Source organism: Scyliorhinus canicula, chromosome 12, assembly GCF_902713615.1.
Source record: "Scyliorhinus canicula chromosome 12, sScyCan1.1, whole genome shotgun sequence".
Lineage (NCBI taxonomy): Eukaryota > Metazoa > Chordata > Chondrichthyes > Carcharhiniformes > Scyliorhinidae > Scyliorhinus > Scyliorhinus canicula.
Genome location: NC_052157.1, coordinates 95158980 through 95184318, shown reverse-complemented (window position 1 = coordinate 95184318; position 25339 = coordinate 95158980). Strand labels below are relative to the sequence as shown.

Below are 25339 nucleotides of genomic sequence, written 5' to 3'. Positions count from 1 at the left end.
AGTGAGACTCATACAGAGTGGGAGATTTAAACTTGGTAATTTGGTGCAGTGAGGTAAATCAGCAAAGGTAAGTGGAAGATCTAATTCTGCTGTTTTTCTGTTAAAAGTGCAGTGTGGAGCTTAGTGTCTGATTGGTTGAAGCTGCCCCCACCCTAATTGCTGAGAGGCAGTTATCTGTCAATCACCTGAGGCCTGTTGAGACCTGTTTAGGGGCACATTGTATTATTCTCTTTGAAGTTAAGGTTTTTTTTTGAGTCATCGGTTAGCTGAGGTCTGTATAAAAGACAGACAGAGCGCGCACACAGTCAGCGAGCAGTTTTCCAGGAGACACATCCGGAGTGAGACTCATACAGAGTGGGAGATTTAAACTTGGTAATTTGGTGCAGTGAGGTAATTCGGTGCAGAGTGTGAGGAGGTGCTTTTTAACCCTCGTAAGTGACTGGTAAGTAGTCTCCCTTTTTCTTTTCATTGTCTAATTTATTTATTTTTATTTTGAAATTCTAGTTGTTTAAGTTTACCAAGGGTTTAAGACATGTCAGGAGATCCCAGACCCGTGTCATGCTCCTCGTGTGCGATGTAGGAGCTCAGGGACACGTCCACTGTCCCTGGCTCCTTCACGTGCAAGAAGTGTGTTCAGTTGCAGCTCTTGTTAGACTGCTTGACGGCTCTGGAGCTGGGGATGGACTCACTTTGGAGCATCCGCGATGCTGAGGAGGTCGTGGATAGCACGTTTAGCGAGTTGGTCACACCGCAGGTGAAGGTTACTGAGGGAGATAGAAAATGGGTGACCAAAAGAAAGAGCAAGAGTAGGAAGGCAGTGCAGGTGTCCCCTGCGGTCATCTCCCTGCAAAACAGATATACCACTTTGGATACTGTTGAGGGAGATGGCTCACCAGGGGAAGGCAGCAGCAGCCAGGTTCATGGCACCGTGGCTGGCTCTGCTGCACAGCAGGGCAGGAAGAAAAATGGCAGGGCTATAGTGATAGGGGACTCGATCGTAAGGGGAATAGACAGGCGGTTCTGTGGACGCAATCGAGACCCCAGGATGGTATGTTGCCTCCCTGGTGCAAGGGTCAAGGATGTCTCGGAGCGGCTGCAGGAGATTCTGGGGGGGGGGGGGAGGGTGAACAGCCAGCTGTCGTGGTGCACATAGGCACCAACGATATAGATAAAAAACGGGATGAGGTCCTACAAGCGGAATTCAGGGAGTTAGGAGTTAAACTAAAAAGTAGGACCTCAAAGGTAGTAATCTCAGTATTGCTAATAGTGCCACGAGCTAGTCAGAGTAGGAATGTCAGGATAGAAAGGATGAATGCGTGGCTCGAGAGATGGTGCAAGAGGGAGGGATTCAAATTCCTGGGGCATTGGGACCGGTTCTGGGGGAGGTGGGACCAGTACAAACCGGACGGTCTGCACTTGGGCAGGACTGGAACCGATGTCCTAGGGGGGGTGTTTTCTAGAGCTGTTGGGGAGGGTTTAAACTAATGTGGCAGGGGGATGGGAACCAATGCTGGAAGTTGGAAGGTAGTAAAACAGGGACAGAAACAAAAGGAAGTAAGGGGAAAAGTGCAAGGCAGGGAAGACATAGTCAGAAATCCATAAGGGCGACAGTACAAGGTACAGTGACTGAGGGGAGCACAGTGAATAGGCCCAGTAATAACAAAAGGAATACAACTGGAGATGTTAAGATTCAAAACAGAGGTAAAAAAACCAACATAAGTGTACTTTACCTGAATGCTCGTAGTATTCGGAATAAAGTAAATGAGTTGGTGGCACAAATCATCGTGAATGACTATGATTTAGTGGCCATTACTGAAACATGGTTAAAGGATGGTCACGACTCGGAGTTAAATATCCGAGGGTATCAAACTATTCGGAGGGACAGAGTGGATGGTAAGGGAGGTGGTGTTGCTCTGTTATTTAAGGATGACGTCCGGGCAACAGTAAGGGATGACATCGGTGATATGGAGGATAAGGTTGAATCCATTTGGGTGGAAATCAGTAATAGTAAGGCGAAAAAGTCACTGATCGGAGTAGTCTATCGGCCACCAAATAGTAACGAGATGGTGGGGCAGGCAATAAACAAAGAAATAACTGATGCATGTAGAAATGGTACAGCAGTTATCATGGGGGATTTTAATCTACATGTCGATTGGTTTAACCAGGTCGGTCAAGGCAACCGTGAGGAGGAGTTTATAGAATGTATCCGCAATAGTTTCCTAGAACAGAATGTAATGGAACCTACGAGGGAACAAGCGGTCCTAGATCTTGTTATGTGTAATGAGACAGGATTGATTCATGATCTCATAGTTAGGGATCCTCTCGGAAGGAGCGATCACAATATGGTGGAATTTAATATACAGATGGAGGGTGAGAAAGTAAAATCAAATACTAGTGTTTTGTGTTTAAACAAAGGAGATTACAAGGGGATGAGAGAAGAACTAGCTAAGGTAGACTGGGAGCTAAGACTTTATGGTGGAACAGTTGAGGAACAGTGGAGAACCTTACAAGCGATTTTTCACAGTGCTCAGCAAAGGTTTATACCAACACAAAGGAAGAACGGAAGAAAGAGGGAAAATCGACCGTGGATATCTAAGGAAATAAGGGAGAGTATCAAATAGAAGCAAAAAGCATATAAAGTGGCAAAGATTGCTGGGAGATTAGAGGACTGGGAAATCTTTAGGGGGCAACAGAAAGCTACTAAAAAAGCTATAAAGAAGAGTAAGATAGAGTATGAGAGTAAACTTGCTCAGAATATAAAAACAGACAGTACAAGTTTTTACAATATAAGACAAAAAAAAGTGGCTAAGGTAAATATTAGTCCTTTAGAGGATGAGAAGGGAGTTTTAATAATGGGAAATGAGGAAATGGCTGAGGAAGTGAACAGGTTTTTTGGGTCGGTCTTCACAGTGGAAGACACAAGTCACATGCCAGCGACTGATAGAAATGAGGCTATGACAGGTGAGGACCTTGAGAGGATTGTTATCACTAAGGAGGGAGTGATGGGCAAGCTAATGGGGCTAAAGGTAGACAAGTCTCCTGGCCCTGATGGAATGCATCCCAGAGTGCTAAAAGAGATGGCTAGGGAAATTGCAGATGCACTAGTGATAATTTACCGAAATTCACTAGACTCTGGTGTGGTCCCGGTGGATTGGAAATTAGCAAACGTGACGCCACTGTTTAAAAAAGGAGGTAGGCAGAAAGCAGGAAATTATAGGCCAGTGAGTTTAACTTCGGTAATAGGGAAGATGCTGGAATATATCATCAAGGAAGAAATTGCGAGGCATCTGGATAGAAATTGTCCCATTGGGCAGACGCAGCATGGGTTCGTTAAAGACAGGTCATGCCTAACTAATTTAGTGGAATTTTTTGAGGACATTACCAGTGCAGTAGATAACGGGGAGCCGATGGATGTGGTATATCTGGATTTCCAGAAAGCCTTTAACAAGGTGCCACACAAAAGGTTGCTGCATAAGATAAAGATGCATGGCATTAAGGGTAAAGTAGTAGCATGAATAGAGGATTGGTTAATTAATAGAAAGCAAAGAGTTGGGATAAATGGGTGTTTCTCTGGTTGGCAATCAGTAGCTAGTGGTGTCCCTCAGGGATCCGTGTTGGGCCCACAATTGTTCACAATTTACATTGATGATTTGGAGTTGGGGACCAAGGGCAATGTGTCCAAGTTTGCAGATGACACTAAGATGAGTGGTAAAGCGAAAAGTGCAGAGGATACTGGAAGTCTGCAGAGGGATTTGGATAGGTTAAGTGAATGGGCTCGGGTCTGGCAGATGGAATACAATGTTGACAAATGTGAGGTTATCCATTTTGGTAGGAATAACAGCAAACGGGATTATTATTTAAACGATAAAATATTAAAGCATGCCGCTGTTCAGAGAGACTTGGGTGTGCTAGTGCATGAGTCACAGAAGGTTGGTTTACAAGTGCAACAGGTGATTAAGAAGGCAAATGGAATTTTGTCCTTCATTGCTAGATGGATGGAGTTTAAGGCTAGGGAGGTTATGTTGCAATTGTATAAGGTGTTAGTGCGGCCACACCTGGAGTATTGTGTTCAGTTTTGGTCTCCTTACTTGAGAAAGGACGTACTGGCGCTGGAGGGTGTGCAGAGGAGATTCACTAGGTTAATCCCAGAGCTGAAGGGGTTGGATTATGAGGAGAGGTTGAGTAGACTGGGACTGTACTCGTTGGAATTTAGAAGGATGAGGGGGGATCTTATAGAAACATTTAAAATTATGAAGGGAATAGATAGGATAGATGCGGGCAGGTTGTTTCCACTGGCGGGTGACAGCAGAACTAGGGGGCATAGCCTCAAAATAAAGGGAAGTAGATTTAGGACTCAGTTTAGGAGGAACTTCTTCACCCAAAGGGTTGTGAATCTATGGAATTCCTTGCCCAGTGAAGCAGTTGAGGCTCCTTCATTACAAGTATAAAGGGATTAAGGGTTATGGTGTTCGGGCCGGAAAGTGGAGTTGAGTCCACAAAAGATCAGCCATGATCTAATTGAATGGCGGAGCAGGCTCGAGGGGCCAGATGGCCTACTCCTGCTCCTAGTTCTTATGTTCTTATGTTCTTATGTTCTTATGTTCTTATTGTCCAAATTTGCTGATGTGAAAAGTATTGGCCAAGGAGGCGATTGACAAGTTTTCTTCTCAACTTAGCTTTGCGCATTCGAGAACCTCTGTATTCACCTTGAATGGTGAACAGGAACTCTCTTTAATCGATCACATGAAAGACCTTAGAACCGCACTTGGAAAGGACAAGTAGACTGAGAGAGAGTCCTACCTAGACAATCTAGGCTTGGATCCGTTGACGAGCGATATGATAAGAGTAGGATAATCGTGACCATGAGTACAATTTGAACAAGCTTCGGATAGAGAGACCCCTAGATCTCAACTCTTCTGGCAACTCGGGGATGTTCTGCAATGATTCAATAATTTGTGTTACCTGAGCCTTTCTCGAGGAATCCTTCATCTGTAAGAAATGAATGTTTCCAGGTGAGCAAGGAAACCTGATGTTGTCAGGATCGATATACCTGACAGTATGTTGAAACCAGTAAAGGAAGACACATACAATGTAAGCATGTGCAGGAACATACATACGTATAAGTAAACTGCACACCATAGACAAAAAATCGGGTATTGGGACATTGTAACAGTAATGTACGAGGCAAGGTGCAGTATCAGTTTAACATCTGATCAAAAAAATAATCTCATTGATCTATACAGACCACCATCAGTACTGCATTGCAACTTAATTTTGCTATGGTCTTGGGAAGTGAATGAAACTTGTAAAAGTACCACAAAAGACAATCCTGAGCTGAAGTAGGTCACTCGGTCCTTCAAATCTGCTCTGCCATTCAATAAGATCCTTTCTGATCTGATTGTAACCTCAACCCATCAATCCTGCCTACCCACGATATTCTCTAACACCCGAGTGTATCAAGAATCCACTTTACATTTATTCAAAAACTTTGTTTCCATTTACTTTTGAAGAAATGAGTTCCTAAGGCTCACAGTCCTATAAACAAAATAATCCTCTTCTCAGTCTTAATGAGAAGATCCTTATTATTATCTTGTGACCTCTAATTCTCGATTCTCCCGTACAAGGATACATCCTCTCCATATCTGCCCTCTTGAGACACCCTGAAAATCCGATGTGTTTCAACCAAGTCGCCTCTTATTCTTCTGAACTTCAGCGGATAATTGGAGTCCAACTTACTCTCATCAGAGAACCTGCCTATTCCAGGCTTAGTCTAGCAAACCTTATCTGAACTGTTGCCAACCTATTTAAAGCCTTCTTTAAATGAGACCAGAGCTGTGCACGGTACTCCAGATGTGGTCTTACCAATATCCATTCCATCTGGATCATAACCTCTCTACTTCTGTTCTAATTGCCCTTGCAATAAACAATAACATTCTGTTATCTTTCTTAAAACAACAGTCCATAGCCTTCACACATGCCAGAAAGCTTTCGCCCCAGTTGGAATTGTTTGTTTTACCTGAGTCTTTCTTGGGTTGTACCTCATCTGCAAGAAATTAATGTTTCCAACTGAACAGGGAATTTGATGCTGTCAGAATCGACATGCCTGCCCGATATGCCCAAAAGACTAAAGGCTCATACAAGATGCACATATACCATACACATGTGTAGTCAGATGCAATTGCACAAACAGTGCATCAGACACATTGAACAATATGGTGAATCGTTTTACAATCATATTTGAGGGCTAGTGGGGACTTGATTTACCAGCAGGGTAGCATGGTGGTTAGCATAAATGCTTCACAGCTCCAGGGTCCCTGGTTCGATTCCCGGCTGGGTCACTGTCTGTGTGGAGTCTGCACGTCCTCCCCCTGTGTGCGTGGGTTTCCTCCGGGTGCTCCGGTTTCCTCCCACAGTCCAAAGATGTGCGGGTTAGGTGGATTGGCCATGGTAAATTGCCCGTAGTGTCCTAATAAAAGTAAGGTTAAGGGGGGGTTGTTGGGTTACGGGTATAGGGTGGATACGTGGGTTTGAGTAGGGTGATCATGGTACGGCACAACATTGAGGGCCGAAGGGCCTGTTCTGTGCTGTACTGTTCTATGTTCTATGTTCTATATGATTAGGAAGACAGCTCTTCAGTCAGTACAATGCACTGTATGACATTGCTGCACCAGAATAATGGTGCTCAGGATGTTGCAGGCAAAAACATGGCCTTCAAACTCACAAAGTACTGCCTTATCTGCAGCTCCATGGCAAACCACAAATGGATGTACTGATTGGACTGTTGGGAACAGAACAGTCTGCATGACTTCGGTAGCAGAAAAGCTCATTTTGGAAGTTGCAGTTGCAATGGCTAATACATAAATCGTTTACATAGACCGATGTGAAACTTCGCCGTTAATGGGAAATATGTAGGGTGGGTGGCATTCTCCGTTGGCTGACACTGAAATCCAATTGGGTGGAGAATAGGTTCCGACACCAAAATTGCAGAGGATACCGATTTGATTCCAAATCGCAATTCTCCGTCACCTTGACAGCGGTGTCAATGCGTTACGGAATTCACGTAGACTGAACACCGTTTGCATGTCATTAGTAGTCATGGCCTGGTATTGTCTGGGGCCTCCGAGATTCTCTGTATCCAATGGGCCGAGTTCCCAATGGTGTGGTTCACTTGTGCTTTTAAAAAGCGTGAAAACTGTGTGGTGGCTTATGAGGAAGAGAGAGGAGGTAGGAAAGTGAGAGATGTGACCGTGGGCTGCCGGGCTGGAAACTGTACAGTTTGGTTGGGGTGAGGAGAGCCCTACCAGGACCCCACAAGATATTGGGCTAGTGTCTAGGCACAGGCGCTAAGTGCCACGGCCAGCAAGGCAACCGTCTTGCTGCACACCCCACTGACCACCCACCCTCTGCCCCTTTGTTCTGCAGAGCGGCACCAGTCATATGGTGTCCCGACCACCGCAAACCCCCTAGCCAGCCGCAACCCACCTTGGAGGCAACAGCTGCCCCCGCCCCCAAGGGCAACACCCACATTAACCCCTATGAGGGAGCCAGGCGGGGGCTGCAGGGCATACTGCTGGTAAGTTCAGTGCCAGACAGTGGTACCTCTGGAACCAAGCGTAGGCGTGAGGGCCAGATCCTCCATGGTGATATACACTGGATAGGTCGGGGGTGAGGATATGGGTGAGGTGGGGTGTGGGGGGAACATGTGGGGGCAAAGCCCGTAGTGCCAACTGAGGCCACCATGTAGACGGTTGGGCAGGGGGGTATGCACCATGCCAACATGTCAGTCTTTTGTCTGCTGCAGACAACAAATATTGGAATTTAACCAGCACTGGTGGCCTTCCTGTGAGTTGCTGCAGCCCGCGGGGATGCCCTGTGGCTGTATAAGGTAGCGATGCTTGAGGAGGGGGAGGAGGAAGCTGCGGCAGCAGAGTGCAACAGTGGAGCGTGCCCCAGAGGAACAAGAGGCAGCCGCCCAGGATGGAGAGCTAGGTGCCCAATATGCCTAAGCGGATGAGAGGCCAAACAGGTGTTGCATGAAGACTTCTGTGTATCGGCAGTGCCTGTCATTCGAGAAACTGTCAGAATAGGCTTGTTGTCGAAGTCTCCGGATGAGCAGGGATACAGTCCACAAAATCTGCCAGATCATGGCACACCTGCATCGTGGGAGCATGAGGGAGGACACCCGCTCCCAGTGGCCATCAAGGTGATTTTCGCTCTGAACATCCCAGACACTGAGTGGGGAGCTGCCCAGGATCTCACAGAGCTTGGTGCACACGTGCTCCGTGCCATCAAGGAGGCTCTCTATGCCCAGGTCGCTCAATACATCCATTTCAATATGGACTGAGCCCACGAGGATGCCAGAGCAATGGGGCCTGAAACAAAAAGTAGTACGGGGGAAAGTGTAAGGCAGAGAAGCCATAGTCAAAAATCAAAAAGGGCCACAGTACAGGGTACATTTACTGAGGAGAGTGTGAAAAGAGATGTGGCCAAGCAGGATTGAGGGTGTTGGATGTAAATGCACGCAGTATATGGAACAAGATAAATGAGCTTGTTGCGCACATTGCAATTTGCCGGTACGATGTTGTGGGCATCTCAGAGACGTGGTTGCAAGGGGATCAGGGCTGGGATCTAAATGTCCAGAATATATGAACTATCGAAAGGACAGGCAGATGGGCAAACGGGGCGGGGTTGCATTGTTAGTAAGGAATTAAGTTAAATCGATAGAAAGGAGCGATATATGATCAGAAGTCATAGAATCTCTATGGGTAGAGTTGAGGAATCTCAAAGGTAAAAAGACCCTGATGGGAGTTATGTACAGGCTCCCTAGCAGTCAGGATACGGGGCAGAAAATAAATCAGGAGGTAGAAAAGGTATGTAAAAAAGGCAATATTACAATAATCATGGGGGACTTCAATATGCACGTGGACTGGAAAAATCAGGTTGTTAGTGGATACCAAGAAATGGAAATTGTGGAATGTCAAAGAGATGTTTTTTTGGAGCAGCTTGTGACAGAGCCTACTAGGGAACAGGCAACTCTGGATTTGTTGATGTGTAATGAGGCAGACATGATTAGGGAACGTACGGTGAAGGAACCGTTTGGGAGCAGTGACCACGATATGATAAAATTTACCGTGCAGTTTGAGAGGGAGAAGCTGCAATCAGATGTAACGGTATTGCAATTAATTAAGGGTAACTACAAAGACATGAGGGAGCCTCTGGCCAGAATTGATTGGAGAAGGAGCCCAGCAGGGAAGACAGCGGACATCAATGGCAGGGGTTTTTGCGGGTTATTCGGGAGGCACAACAGAAATTCATCCCAAGGTGGAGGAAACATTCTAAGGGGAGGATAAGGCATCCATGGCTGGCGAGGGATGTCAAGGACAGCATAAAGGCTAAGGAAAAAACATACAAAGTGGCGAGGATGAATGGAAAACCAGAGGATTGGGAAGCCTTTATCAGCGAGTTTTTGATTTTTTAAACTTACTGTTTCGGAGCCGTGGGGAGACCTGAGAAGGTTTGTATTTTCTTTAAAAAGGCACTTACCTCCGAGGTTTCGGCCTCATTCCTCCAGCGGGGCGGGCAGATAGGGGAGTGATTTTTGGATGGGAGAGCTGTAAGGTTCGCTGAGCTTTTGATTTTTAACTTCCGGCTTTCTTCTCTGTTATAACCTGCCTGCTTACCATTGGCTGGGGACTAATGACAATCCCACAATCCTTTGCGAGTATGAGCTTCCCCAATGAGGGGGGCGGAGAAATCATTAGCAGACTCCCTGCATAAATACAGCTGGCCAGTTTGGAACCAGCAGAGAGAGAGGAGTGGGCAGCAAGGGAAGCTGCTGCTGCTGCTGCTGCTGCTGCTGCTGCTGCTGCTGCTGCTGCTGCTGCTGCTGCTGCTGCTGCTGGTTATTGAAAATAAATGCTATTTGTTTGTATCCTGAAAACCTGTGCTGGATTCTTCGTGGCCCTCACAAAACGCGACAAAAAAGTAAGTTAAAAATCAAAAACTCAGCGTCGTGGGAGCATGGAATGCACTGCCTTTGGAAGTAGCAGAGTCCAAAACATTATGGCTCTTCACGCGGCTACTGGATATGGACATGGATTACGGTAGAATGCTGGGGTGTAGATTGATTTGTTCTTAATCTTGGACAAAAGTTTGGCACAACACGTGATCGAAGGGCCTGTTCTGTGCTGTATTTTCTATGTTCTATGTTCAGAGGGCAAGTAAGAAAGCAATAAGAGGGGAGAAGATGAAGTACAAGTGCAAGCTAGCAAGTAATATAAAGGAAGATAGGAAGAGATTTTTTTCAATATATAAAAGGTAAGACAGAGGCAAAAGTAGACATTGGACCACTGGAAAGTGTGGCTGGAGAAGTAATAATCGGAAACAAAGAAATGGCAGATGAACTGAATAGTTATTTTGCATCAGTCTTCACGGTGGAGGACACCAGTGGTAGGCCAGAGCTCCAGGAGAACCAAGGGACAGAGGTGAGTGCAGTGAACATTACTAAGGAGAAGGTTCTGGGGATGCTGAAAGGTCTGAAGGTGGATACTGATGTGTTGGGTATGCTGGGTCAGCGAGGACTGCATTTACCATAGCAGTGAGAGAGACAGGCTTCCAAAACTTGGAGAAGTGCAACTCTATTTTATTGAACTACTAACGATTAAACATACTTTAACTGTGGGTTGAGACTATGCTGAGTTGACTGGAGACCTGAGGCGAGCCTGACCAGACTACTTTACTACCACATGGTGAATGTTCGAGTTGTTGCTCACAGGCTCTGGCTGTCTCAGAGGCTGTATCCCAAGAGAGCCGGAAAACTAGTGCCTTCTGGCGTTATAGTTGCCGTGCCCCGTCTGGTGATAGGCTGCTGTGTTCTGTGTGTTCATTGGTCATCCTGTGTGTCAATCAATGTCTGTCTGTGCACCATCATATGTGTGTGTATACTTGTGTGTATATTATGACATCTCCCCCCTTTAACAAAATGTGAATATGTCAATAAATAGTGAGTATGTGAATGTGCCTGACTATGTACAAAGTATGTGAGCGTATTTACATGATTAGGAGCCTGACTATATACAAAAAACGTGAACGTATTTACATGGGAAGGTGTCTCGTGCAGATAGAGTGCAGACAACAAATTAGAAAGAACAATATGTACAGACGAGTAAACGAAGAACAAGGTAATGAAACATTCAATCTATGAATTCAGTCTCTGTGATGGGCGACGAATTCTGGTTGACCGCCTCAAGAGAGGGTCAGGGTCCGCCTGCGCTGGAATGGGCGGAGCTGCGTCCAATGTAAAGGGTGGCAAAAGAAACGGCAGATCGGTGACCTCTTGGATGGGTGTGTCCTGAGGAATCAGCAGGCGAGGTGGGGTATCACGTTCAGGTGGCGAGCGTGGAAGCAGCCGCAGTGCCCGCCGATTACGCCGAAGAAAAGAGCCATCATGCATGCAAACTAGAAATGATCTGGGGGCCACTTGCTTGACCACCACAGCTGTGGCAACCCAGCCTCCGTCAGGTAGCTGAACACGAACTTTGTCAGCAGGGACCAGAGCAGGGAGATCCGTGGCGCGGGCGTCAAACGGGGACTTGCATTGGGCCCGAGACAGTTGCATTCTTTGCAGGACAGGAATTTTGTCAAGCATGTGAATAGCCGGCACCGTCGTCCGTAGTGTGCGGTTCATTAGCAGTTGTGCTGGGGACAGACCAGCCGACAAGGAGTCGCCCTGTATGCTAGCAGTGCAAGGTTAAAAATTCAACCCGAATCAGCAGCTTTACACAGCAGTCGTTTGACAATGTGTACCCCCATTTCAGATTTCCCATTTGACTGGGGGTAGTGACATGCGTGAAATTGTACAGTCGGGCAAAATCGTTCCACTCCTGACTGAAGAAGCATGGGCCATTATCAGTCATGACCGTGAGTGGAATGCCATGACGGGCAAGGGTCTCTTTGCACGCCCTGATGACTGTTGCTAATCTGACGTCATGCAGTCTGGCCACCTTGGGGTAGTTTGAAAAATAATCCACAATGAGGACGTAGTCCCGGCCTTTTGCATGGAAGAGATCAATGCCAACCTTGGTCCATGGGGATAACACAAGTTCATGTGGCTGCAAAGTCTCTTTCGGCTGGGCTGGTTGGAACTGTTGGCACGTTGGGCAATTGAGGACAGTGTTGGCGATGTCCTGATTGATGCCAGGCCAGTACACTGCCTCTCGGCTCGCCGGCGACACTTTTCCACCCCCAGGTGTCCTTCATGGAGCTGGCCAAAGACGAGCTCTCGCATACTCTGTGGTATGACTATCCTGTCCAATTTCATCAGTATGCCATCGAACACTGCCAGATTGTCTTTTATATTGTAGAACTGTGGGCACTGGCCCTTTTGCCACCCGTCTGTGGGTTGGCGCATGAGCCGTTGGAGTAGAGGATCCATGGCCGTTTCTTGACGAATCTGCACGACCCTTTCGTCAGTGGCCGGAAAGTTGGATGCTCAGAACTCAACATGGGCATCGATCTGGCAGACGATGTCCGACTGCTCACACGACGTGGTGATGGAGCGTGAGTGTGCATCGGCCACAATGAGCTCCTTGCCCAGGGTGTAGACCAGTTCGAAATCATAGCGTCTGAGTTTGAAGAGGATGCATTGTAGGCGTGGCGTCAAATCGTTGAGGTCCTTCTGTATGATGTGAACCTGTGGTCCCTTTCGACCGTAAATTAGGGGAGTCCATACACGTAGTCATGGAATTTGTCAATCCCCGTGAGGAGGCCCAGGCACTCTTTCTCGATTTGAGCATAGCGCTGCTCAGTAGGTGTCATGGCTCTAGATCCATATGCGACTGGGGCCCAGGAGGAGGATTCGTCGCGCTGGAGGAGTACTGCCCCAATGCCAGACTGGCTCCCATCAGTGGAGATCTTTGTCTCTTTGGCAGGGTCAAAGAATGCCAGTACCGGGGCTTGGTGAGTTTCGCCCTGAGCTCACGCCACTCTCGCTCATGAGTGGGGAGACACTGGAAGTCGGTGGTTTTCTTTACAAGATTGCGGAGAGCTGTGGTGTGAGATGCAAGGTTGGGGATAAACTTTCCAAGGAAGTTGACCATCCCCAGGAAGCGGAGGACCGCATTCTTGTCCTCCGGTGTCTTCATAGCATTGATCGCCGACACCTTATCTGCATCTGGCTGCACACCGAACTGCAAAATATGGTCGCCGAGGAACTTTATTTCTGCTTGACCGAAGGAGCATTTGGCTCTGTTGAGTCGGAGGCCATGCTCGTGGATCCTCTGAAACACTCGCTTGAAGCATTCGATGTGTTCTTGCGGAGCCTGGACCAGACAATGATGTCATCGACGTACACCCGGACCCTCTCGATGCCCTCCATCGTTTGCTCCATTATTCGGTGGAACACCTCCGAGGCTGAGATGATATCAAAGGGCATCCGGCTGTAACATTGCCGGCCAAACGGGGTCTTAAAAGTGCAGAGCATTCGACTGGATGCGTCAAATTGTATATGCCAAAACCTCTTGGAGGCATCCAGCTTCGTGAAAAATTTGGCGTGAGCCATTTCGCATGTCAACTCTTTCTGCTTTGGGATAGGATAGTGTTCCCTCATGATGTTACGGTTCAAATCTTTGCAGTTGATACAAATGCGCAATTCCCCTGACGGTTTTTTGACACAAACCATGGAGCTAACCCAGTCCGTGGGTTCTGTGACCTTAGAAATGACGCCCTGATCCTGGAGGTCTTGCAGCTGCTGCTTGAGGCGGTTCTTAAGGGGCGCCGGCACCTGATGGGATGCATGAACCACAGGTGTGGCATTCGGTTTCAAAAGAATCTTGTATGTGTAGGGGAGTGGTATCGAAGACACTGTGGTATCGTGCAATGATGTCATTAATTGGATTTCGAAGTTGGCATCTGGCGAGGCTGATGCCTCAGCGGGTGACATGGAGTGAACCTGGTGTACGAGATTCAGGATCTTGCAGGCCTGAGCACCCTACAATTTCGAAACGTAGCGTGGCTCTTAAAGAACGGTGCGATATCATCAGCTGGCATGAGCCACTGGCAGCAATGGCATTGCCATTGTAGTCGAGAAGCTGGCAGGCGATGGAAGGACGTTCGGCTTAACGTGGATGTTATCCAGGTCAGACTGCGAAATGAGGTTAGCTGAAGCGCCGATGCCCAGCCTGAAGCGATGCTAGATTTGTTGACCATAAGGGTGGCACACCATTCGTCGTCCAGATCAATGCTCATCACTGGGAGGGGCTTGGCCTTTTTTGAACAAGCATCGTGTGCTTGGGGATGTGAGATCCTCAGTGTTGGGATCTGGAACAATGTCGGCGTCGGAGTCTGCAACATGCTGCTGCATGGACCAGACGTTCCTGCGCTGCTGCTGGGACCGATGCGTGGTGGGCAGTTGAGCAGATCTGTATAGGGCTGCGTAGTGTCCAAGTTTGCCACACTGGAGACAGCATTAAGATTTTGTGGGACATTGCCGCTTTAAGTGGGAGGAGCCACAGTTGTTGCACGTCATGGCGCCAACGTCAGGACGCTCCGTGCACCACCGCCAGGCGTGGTGCGGTCGAACGATGTGCCCACCTGCGCAGTCCGGTCCTCGGCCTCGCTGTACCCTCGGTCGTTACGCGCACGTGCAGGAGCCCGGGAAAAACGCGCAAAATGTCTGCCCTCACCAGACTCAGGCCCTGGAGGTGTTTCACGGCATGCACTCGCTCCGCATCGTGGGGGCCTTGCCATGCCGTCTCTGCCGCCTTGATATGGGACTACCGGGTGTTAGCGTGCTCATGTAGGATGCAGGTCTCGATGGCGATGGCAAGGGTGAGCTGCTTAACTTTAAGGAGCTGCTGGCGAAGGGGATCGGAGTGGACCCCAAAAACGATCTGGTCGCAGATCATAGAGTCAGAAGTGGAGCCGTATTGGCAGGATTGCGCGAGGATATGCAGATGTGTTAAGAAATACTGAAAAGGTTCATCCTTACCCTGAAGCCTCTGCTGGAACACATAGCATTCAAAGCTCTTGCTGACTTTGATGTCACAGTGGCTGTCGAACTTCAGCAGAACTGTTTTGAACTTGGACTTGTCCTCAACTTCAACAAAGGTGAGGGAGTTAAAAATGTGGATAGCGTGGTCCCCGGCTGTAGAGAAGAAGAGAGCAATCTTTGTGGCACCCGATGCAGCTTAGAAGTCGGTGGCTTCGAGATACAGCTAAAACTTCTGATTAAAAATCTTCCATTTGGCACTGACGTTGCCGGTGACGCAGAGCGGCGGGGGAGGGTGGACGCTGTCCATGTGACTGGATGGCTGATCGCTGGTCAAAGGCAGACTATCTCTAGGCAGGTCCATCACACTCTAACATCACGCACTGGTACCATGATGTGTTGGGTAAGCTGGGTCTGCGAGGACTGCGTTTACCATAGCAGTGAAAGGGACAGTCTTCCAACACTTGGAGAAATGCAATTCTATTTTATTGAACTGCTAACGATTAAACATACTTTAACTGTGGGTTGGCACTATGCTGAGTTGACTGGAGACCTGAGGCTAACCTGACGAGACTACTTTACTACCACATGGTGGATGTTCGAGTTGTTGCTCACAGCCTCTGGCTGTCTCAGAGCTTGTATCCCAAGAGAGCGGGAAAACTAGTACCCTCTGGCTTTATGGTGGCCGTTTCCTGTCTGGTGATTGGCTTCTGTGTTCTGTGTGTTCATTGGTCATCCTGTGTGTCAATCAATGTCTGTCTGTGCACCATAATATACTTGTGTGTATATTATGACAGATACGTCACCTGGACCAGATAGTTCCTAAAAGAAATAGCTGAGGAAATTGTGGAGGCATCAGTGATGACCTTTCAGGAATCACTAGAGGCAGGAAGGATCCCAGAGGACTGGATGGTGGCTGTTAAAGAAGGGAGGGAGCCAGAAGATGGTAAATTATAGGCCGTTTATCCTGACGTCGGTCATTGGTCAGATTTTAGAGTCTGTTATTAAGATGAGATCGCGAAGCACTTGGAAGTGCATGGTAAAATAGGACTGAGTCAGCACGGCTTTGTCAAAGGAGGTTGTGTCTAACAAATCTGTTACAGTTCTTTGAGGAGTTAAGACGCAAGTTAGACAAAGGAGAATCAGTGGACGTGATTTATTTTGATTTCCAGAAGGCCTTTGACAAGGTGCCGCATGGGAGATTGTTAAATAAGATAAAAGCCCATGCTGTTAAGTGTAAGATACTGGCATGGATAGAGGATTTGCTGACTGGCAGAAGGCAACGCGTGGGGATAAAGAGGCATTTTGCAGGATGGCAGCTGGTGAATAGTGGTGTGCCTCGGGGGTCTGTGCTGGGACCACAACGTTTTACAATATACATTAATGATCTGGAAGAAGGAACTGAAGGCACTGTTGCTACGTTGGCAGATGATACAAAGATCTGTCGAGGGACAGGTAGTATTGAGGAAGCAAGGGGGCTGCAGAAGGACTTGGACAAGCTAGGAGAGTGAGCAATGAAGTGGCAAATGAAATACAATGTGGAAACGTGTAAGCTTATGAACTTTGGAAGGAGGAATTTAGGCATGGACTAATTTCGAAATGGGGAAGTGCTTTGGAAATCAGAAACACAAAGGGACTTGGATGTACTTGTTCACGATTCTATTAAGGTGCAGGTTCAGTCGGCAATTAAGAAGGCAAATGCAATGTTAGCATTCATGTCAAAAGGGCTAGAATACAAGACCAGCGATGTACTTCCTAGGCTGTATAAGGCTCTGATCAGGCCCCATTTGCAGTATTGTGAGCAGTTTTGGGCGCCTTATATAAGGAAGGATGTATTGGCCTTAGAAAGGGTCCAGAGGAGGTTCACAAGAATGATCCCTGGAATGAAGAACCCTCAGAGACAAGGGGCGAACTTCTCCGACGCCCAGCAGGTTCGGAGAATCGCCTGGGGGTTCCTAAAGTCCCGCCCCCACCGTGGCAGAAATTCTCTGCCACCCGGGAAGTGGCGGGGGCAGGAATCTTGCCACTCCGATCGGAGAGGCCCCTGCGTTGATTCTCCGGCCCGGATGGGCCGAAGTCCCGCTGGTGGGAGGCCTCTCCCGCCGCGAAGGTTTAAACGACCTCTGGAACGGCAGGCTCAGCGGCGCGAGCAGGCCCCCGGGGTCCTGGGGGGGCGAGGGGCGTTCGAACCCCGGGGGGTGCCCCCACGGTGGCCTGGCCCGCGATCGGGGCCCCCAGCTCAGACTCCGGGCCAGTGCTCCTGGTGCACTATATTCCTCCGTGACGGCCTCCGCCATGGCGGAGCGGAAGAGAACCCCACATCGCGCATGCGCCGGCAGGGAGCTGGCCGCTGACGTAACTGCCGGCCCATGCGCGGACCGGCGAAAGCCTTTCGGCCAGCCCCGCTGCCGGGGGCGCCGGTTTTTTGCGCCGGTCTTCTGGTGCCAACCGCTCCGGCGCGGGGCTGGCCCCCAAAGGTCGCGACCACTGAGTGGTTGGCGCCACTCCCCTACTCCGGGACCCTCCGTCACGCCGGGTAGGGGAGAATGCCGCCCCTGAACGGATAATTTGAGGGAGTGAGAGAATGAGAAATTGTTGGAAGCAACATAACAGCAAGCCCAAACACTTCGGTAGGCACACACCTATTAACTGCATTTCAAAACCGAAAATAAAGAGATCCAGATATTGAGGAGAAATATATGCATCGGGTAGCAAATAGCTGCAATGTATCTCCAATCACCGGGGAGGAACATGTTGTCAAAGTCAATGAGAGCGATGAGATACTTGACGCACTGGTTGGTCTAAAAATAATTAATTTCAACGTCTGTATTTGAAGTTGATCCCGACCGTGCCGAGTAATTTACCTTTGTGAGCTACTGGGAACAGCACTGGGAAAGACTTGCCAACCATTAGTACACAGCGGGGGTGGTTGAACTGGAGTGGGGAATTGCACATTGTAAAACGTTGTGTGAAGCTAAATCCAACATCTATACTTTATTTTCGGTGGGGTGAAATGTTTCAGAAACGAAGATCCAGAGTAATATTAACAGCCACTTGGAATTATGTAAATAAAATACAGCAAAGGCGTGTTGAAGACAAGTCATGTTTAAGTTAGTCGAACGGGGGCAGCACGGTGGTGCAGTGGTTAGCACAGCTGCCTCACGGCGCTGAGCTCCCAGGTTCGATCCCGATTCTGGGTCACTGTCCGTGTGGAGTTTGCACATTCTCCCCGTGTTTGCGTGGGTTTCGCCCCCACAACCCAAAGATGTGCAGGCTAGGTGGATTGTCAACGATAAATTTCCCCTTAATTAGAAAAAATAATTGGGTACTCTAAATTTATTTTAAAAAACGTTAGTCGAACGGTATTTCTGATGGGGCCACATTGAGGTTTATTCGGGTGGATTTGGTCCAAACATAATTCCAAATGCCTCCAGTATAGTGTCACATAAACCACTTATAGCAGTACAGTGGTTAGCATTGTTACTTCACAGCTCCAGGGTCCCAGGTTCGATTTCCCGCTGGGTCACTGTCTGTGTGGAGTCTGCACGTTCTCCCCGTCTTTGCTCCTCCAGGTGCTCAGATTTCATCCCACAGTCCAAAGACGTGCTTGTAAGGTGAACTGGACATTCTGAATTCTCCCTCAGTGTACCCGAAGACTAAGGGACTTTCACAGTAACATCATTGCAGTAAGCCTACTTGTGACAATGATAACGATTATAAATAAAGTATAGTCAATGGAGGAATATAGATAGTGACAGAATGGATAGCGAATTCGCTAGTGGAACTGGCAGAGAGCAGCGGTGAATGGTTTTGTTGTTCAGACTGGGTGAGCGTATTCAGAGTAGGATTTTGATCCAGACATAGACGCGATAGAACTGCGGTGCCAGACTTCCTCTGCATTCTCACAATTGTTCTTTGTGTATAGCATTCACAACTGAGACTTGCATCTTGAGGGAAAAAAATATTTGTAGGTGACACCAGACTTGGATGTATCGTCAACGGTAAGAAGGACTGTGGCACACGTCAATGACAGAGCAGGAACCTGGCAGGTCAAATTTGCTGAAGGTGAGCGAATACATTTTCGTCGTAAGACAAAGTGAGGTAATGAAAATATAAATGGTTACTTCTAATAGGAGTGCAGGAAAGCAGGCACATCTGTGAACAGACCGTTCAGGTTGGCAAGGGAGGTTGCGAGAGTTATTCATAAGATTAGCTGGATCCTCTACTTTTCAAATGCATTTGGAGAGGCCAAGTGGGAGTGGGAGATATGGCAAACGTTTATGGGACACTCGTTGGAACTCATCGAGGGCATTGTCGCAGATTCCCACTTGGTGGAAATGTGGCGAGACAGAGAACACAACACTGAATGTGAATAGCAACAATAAATTTGAATTGAGGAAAAAGATGTTAAGATCCAGATTGTATTGTGAGAGGGTGATGTGGAGGCTGGTTCTCAGTGTTGGAAACGAAATTGAATCATTATCTGAAGAGCAAATTAAAAATTGCACGGCAACTGGGAAAAGGCGGTTGGGAGGTATTAGGGAGATCCCCACGACTGAGTAAATGATCTGCTCTGTGTTGTCAAGGTTCCATGATTCTCGGATTCATTAGGAGAATTGTATTTCGACTTTGTCTCTGTGAAGTGCTAATTGGATGGACTATTGGCAAATGGTCCAACAGATGACCAATCCCTTCCCAGCCGTGTTCTTCTATCCTCCAAAGTTATAAACGCCGTCCTCGATTGCTATCAAACCGAATGTGGGTCTCGAAATGCTACCGACGTTTGACAGTTCTGTCCAAGACATTTTTCTAATCCACTATGTTTCTAGGAAATATCCGCTTGCAGGAAAGCACGTGCAGATATTTTAGTTTTATAATGCTCGGGAACTGTATGCAGGGATTTGCGAACAGGAAGGCAATGAAATCGGAGACTCATGGAAAGAAATATCCGAATGAATGGGCAGCCAAGGAGCAACTTTAGTTGGAGTGCTTTCATGCTTTAACAAAGCAATGTCCTTGAACTTCGCAACATGTTAACTAGCCAAATAATCTGCTCTTTCGAAATGGCTTTTCAATTATAGATATTAGCCAAGAACATCAGGGAGAACTACCCCTTGCTCCTCTGCGAAAATGAAGCCGTGGCAACATTTTTGACCACCTCCGCGGATTGAGCTCTTAAACAAAATGGCGACACAGTTCCATTCCAAAAACACGTGATATAAAGGCTTGAAATGGCAAAATAAACACTATGTCTGGAAGCAATAACTTCCTTTTGTTCTGCCAATAGTGAAGTTGTAGATTTACCGATTTTGTGTTTCTCTCGACCTGCTTCGGCCAGTTTTCTTTTCAGTGCTGATATTTCTGGAATAGGGACAAGACAGTCTGTTAAAGGTCAAATAAGCCCGAATTCAGCTCCATAAGAACACAAGAGACAAGAGCAGAAATATGCAATTCAGCCCTGGCCATGGCTGAAATCATCACGTCCTCACCTCCACTTTTCCGCCCGTTCTCCATAACAATCCAACCCATGACTAATTTAAAGACCTGTCCATCTCCTCCTGGAATTTATTCATTGTTCCGGCATGGATCGCAATGCGGGGTAGCGAGTTCCACAGATTCACACACTTTGAGAGAAGTAATTTCTCCGCATCTCTGTTTTGAAACTACTACCTCTTATCCTCAAAGTGTGACCTCAATAAGAGGAAGTATCAGCTCTACGTCTTCTTTGTCATACCTTTTATTATCTTATGCACCTCAATTAGATCTTATCTCATTCTTCTAAACTCGTGAGAGTATAGGCTTAAACTGCTCAATCTCTGGAAGGTAGAACAGTACAGCACAGTACCGGCCCGTCGGCCCACTATGTTATGCCGCACAATTATTCTAATCTAAGATCAACCTAACCTACTCCATTTCAATTTTATGCTGTCCATATACCTGTCCAAGAGTCGCTTAAATGTCCCGAATGACTCTAACTCCACCACCTCCGCTGGCAATGCATTCCACACACACACCACTCTGTGTAAATAACCTACCTCTGATATCTCCCCTATACCTTCCTCCAATCACCTTTAAATTATGTTCCCTCATGACAGCCATTTCCGCCCTGGGGAAAAGCCTCTGTCGATCCACTCAATCCATGCCTCTCATCACCTTGTACACCTCTATCAAGTCACCTTTCTTACTTCTTCGCTCCAGTAAGAAAAGCCCTACCTCCCTCAGCCTTTATTCATGAGACATGCCGTCCAGTCCAGGCAGATCCTGGTAAATCTCCTCTGAGCCCTCTCCAAAGCATCCACGTCCTTACTAAAATGTCTCTTCATAAGACAGGTTGAATCAACTTGGTTTGTTCTCACTGGAATGATGGAGGTTGAGGGGCGACCTGATAGTGGTCTAAACATTATGAAGGGAATAGACAGAGTGGATGGTCAGAGACTTTTTCCCAGGGTGGAGGGGTCAATTACTATGCGGCATAGGATTAATGTGCGATGGGCAAGGTTTAGAGGAGATGTACAAGGCAAGCTTTTTACACAGAGGGTAGTAGGTGCCTGGAACCCACTACCGGAGGAGGTGGTGGAAGCAGGGATGATAGGAACATTTAAGGGGCATTTTGACAAATACATGAATAGGATGGGAATAGAGGGATACGGACACAAGAAGTGCAAAAGATTTTAGTTCAGACGGGCAGCATGTTCGACGCAGGCTTGGAGGGCTTGTGCTGTACTTTTCTTTGTTCTTTGACAAACTCATCATCTCTGGATTCAATCTCGTGAACCTCCTCTCAATGCAACTGCAACCCTCGTCAAATAAGGGAACCAATATTGTACACATTAGATAGCCTGTATCATCATTAAGCTCCACAACATCACATGAATGACCGGCTTTGCTGTACATCCCTTAATGCCCTGACCCATCAATACTCCATCGGTTGCTCTGCTACATACTCATTTTCACCCCCAGCATTCAGAACGACTTCCAGCACCATAGTTTCCGGTTTATTGTGAAAATATGCTTCCTGAGTTGAACCTTACATTCATTATTTGATTACACTATTGGTTCCCACAGATATTACAGGAGCTGGGAAGTTTTCACAGTGTTTGCGTGTAAAAACAGGAATCATAGCTTCATACAATCCCTGCATCACAGAAGGCGGCCACTCGGCCCTTCGATTCTACACTGACAAGGCTCCTGCCGTATCCCTATAAACCCATAACCCCACCTAACCCACACAACCCTGGCCACTCAGTAGCAATTTAGCATGATCAATCCATCTAACTGTGGGAAGCACGGTAGCACAGTGGGTAGCACAGTTGTTTCAGAGTTCCAGGGTCCCAGGTTTGATTCCTGGCTTGGGTCCCTGACTGTGTGGAGTCTGCACGTTCTCCCCGTGTCTTCGTGGGTTTCCCCCCGGTGCTCCAGTTTCCTCCCACAGTCCAAAGACGTGCGGGTTAGGTGGATTGACCATGCCAAATTACTCTTTGTGTCCAAGAAGGTTGGGTGGGTTATTGGGTTACTGGGATAGGGTGTGGGCATGGGTAGAGTACTTTTTCAAAGGTGCAGACCCAATGGGCCGAACGGCCTCCTTCTGCACTATAAATTCTAAGTATCTATGAACTCTCACGTCTCTGGAATGTGGGAGGAAACTGAAGCAATCGGGAGGAAACCCACGCAGACACCAGGAGAACGTGCAAACTCCACACAGACAGACACCAAGGTCGGAATTGAACACGGGTCCCTGACACTGAAAGGCAGCAGTGCTATCCACAGTGCCACACCCCTGCCTGGAGAAAAAAAATACATGCTCACGTATCTTTCTGTCTGGCACTGATCAGAATAAATTGCAAGAATTTGCCAAAAGCCAAAGTGAAGCATGATTTCTACTTCATGACAGATGAGTGCTGAGCGGTTACCAAGTGAACTCTGATTGGTGGAGGCATTGCCATGGAGAATGCCTCATGGAAGTATTCAAACCGACCAGGACATCTCTGATTAGTTCAGGCATTTTCCTGCGGAATGACCCAGTGAGTAACTGTTCCCCAAAACGTGTTACGTGTTTTCCCCATTTACTGTTGATAATTTCTTGGCCTGATGAGTGCAAGACAAAACGTTTTGGTGGCATGCCTCATTTTTCAGCCTTCCTCAAAATTATATTTGAATTATGAGTTTGCATTATTTCCGTGATTCACATACACTGAATGACGTGGGATCTGGCTATAAATCGTCAGATTGCTATGGGTTATTGAAATCACAAAGATTAGAAAAATACATTGCCTTCTGAAACTCAACTGGACCAACAAAGCTCTCGAAAGAGGTCAGTTTGCTGCTCTGCTGTTGAAAGCTTCAACTGTGTTTCTACCAAAGTTTACTTCGATCTACCTGCCCACCACCTCTCTTGATTCCCTTTCCTTTCAAGAATGATGGGTTTTGGTTGTTCTTTTTCAATGAGGGAATCTGGGCGTGACTGGCTAGGCCCAGCATTATTACAATTCCTAGTTCCATCGAATCCATAGAATCACAGAATCCCCAAAGTGCAGAAGGAGACAATTCGGCCCATCAAGTCTGCATCGATCCTCTGAAAGAGCACCCTACCTCAGTACACTCCTCCACCCTATCGCCATAATGCCAACTAACCTGCACACGCCTGAACACAAAGGTCAATTTTTCATTGCCAATTCACTTAACCTGCACATATTTGCAATTGTCTTTGATAAGGTGGTGGTGAGCTGCAATCCATGTGGTGTAGGTACACCCACACTACTGTTAGTTCCAGGATGTTCCAGGATTTTGACCTAGCAGCAGTGAAGGAATGGCTGACAAATTTCCAAGTCAGAATAGTGAGTGACTTGGAGATGAAACTCCAGGTGGTGGTGTTCCCATGTATCAGCCACCCTTGTTCTTCTTGATGGTAGCGGTCATGGCTTTAAAAGGTGGCCTCTGCAGCCTTGTTGAGCTCCTTTAGTGCACCTTTTAAAAAAATTTAGAGTACCCAATTAGTTTTTCCAATTAAGGGCAATTTAGCATGACCAATCATTCTACCGTGCCCATCTTTGGGTTGTGGGGGCAAAACCTACGCAAACACGGGGAGAATGTGCAAACTCCACACGGACAGTGTCCCAGAGTGGGATCAAAACTGGGACATCAGCACCGTGAGGCAGGAATGCTAACCACCGTGCTGCCTGTTCCTGCAGTGCATCTGGTAGATACTACTCACGGCTGCTACTGTGTGCCGAAGGTGGAAGGAATGAATGTTTTTGGAAGGGGTGCCAAACAAATTAGGCTGCTTTCCCCTGGATGGCTTTCAATTGGTAGCTGCCTTATTTGTTGTCAGCTCTCGATCTGCAATGTACGCAACTGTCGGTGGGCTCTTAAATTATCTGCAGGAATGTTAATCAAGCTCAGTGCATTTCAGCATCCACTGGTTGTATGACAACTATCATCCTTCTACAGTGCCATCTTTAAAACAAAGGCGGTAATTGAAGATTTATTCCTCTGTAATTAGTATTGACCTTGATGACCCTGAAGGTGGCTAGCTCTTCTATAATTTGGTTACAATTATAAATAGATCCAACCTGGCTGTGGCAGACGAATGGACTGCCAATATATCAAGATTGCTGTTGTAATTTTCATGCAGAGAAATGTATCGCAGTGATGTTATAGTTATCCTGAATGTGGCAGCCAAAGATGATAGAGGGGAACAAAAGTGCCAAATTATTATCTATGCGTGGGAACACATTGGTCAGAGAAAGCAATGGTTTATGGTTCACTGTTTCAGGTCACATTTGATCAGGACAAATGATTTGTCCACTCTGATACGTTGCAATTTGAAAAACATTCTTTTGGATTGGATCGTACATACATTAGGTATACTCCAGGGTTTCTATGATTTTGTGATTCTATACTTTTGGGAAACACGATGCAAGAGAGCACGAGTTAAATCTAAGTTATTTGATTGTTGGAAGTTGAAACTTTTGTTCCTCAGGAATATCTCTGAGTATTATTACCCTTGCCTGGGGAAGACCAACACTGCCCCTCCCCCCGCCGGGGAAGACGAACACACCCCCTGGGGATGACCAACATCCCCCGCGGGGAAATCATCCCCCCTGTGGAATAAATAGTTTCCATTGTTCTCGATTCAGGTCCTGTACATCTCTTTTAGCACAATGATTTACCTGCATCTTTTTCACGCAGTGCCTCCTCTATTAGGAAAAAAAAACAGTTGTCAAAACGTAACATGCAAGAAATCTAACTATTGGGAATGTTGGCGACAGAAAATGACGAATAGTGCCGAATTATAAATTCATAATCTGAAATGCAGATGGGCATCATGCATCTCCGAGCTGTACTTGAAAGTGG

At 47.2% G+C, this 25339-nt stretch overlaps 1 long non-coding RNA gene across 1 annotated transcript; it reads right to left on the bottom strand.

The window, feature by feature from the left end:
* Positions 1-4962: 4962 nt before the first annotated feature.
* LOC119975255 lies at positions 4963-20350 on the bottom strand. Its single transcript, XR_005462698.1, has 3 exons — positions 20291-20350; positions 6017-6043; positions 4963-4989 (listed from the first exon to the last, which is right to left on the bottom strand). It is a non-coding gene; the product is annotated as an uncharacterized LOC119975255 (long non-coding RNA).
* Positions 20351-25339: the final 4989 nt, after the last annotated feature.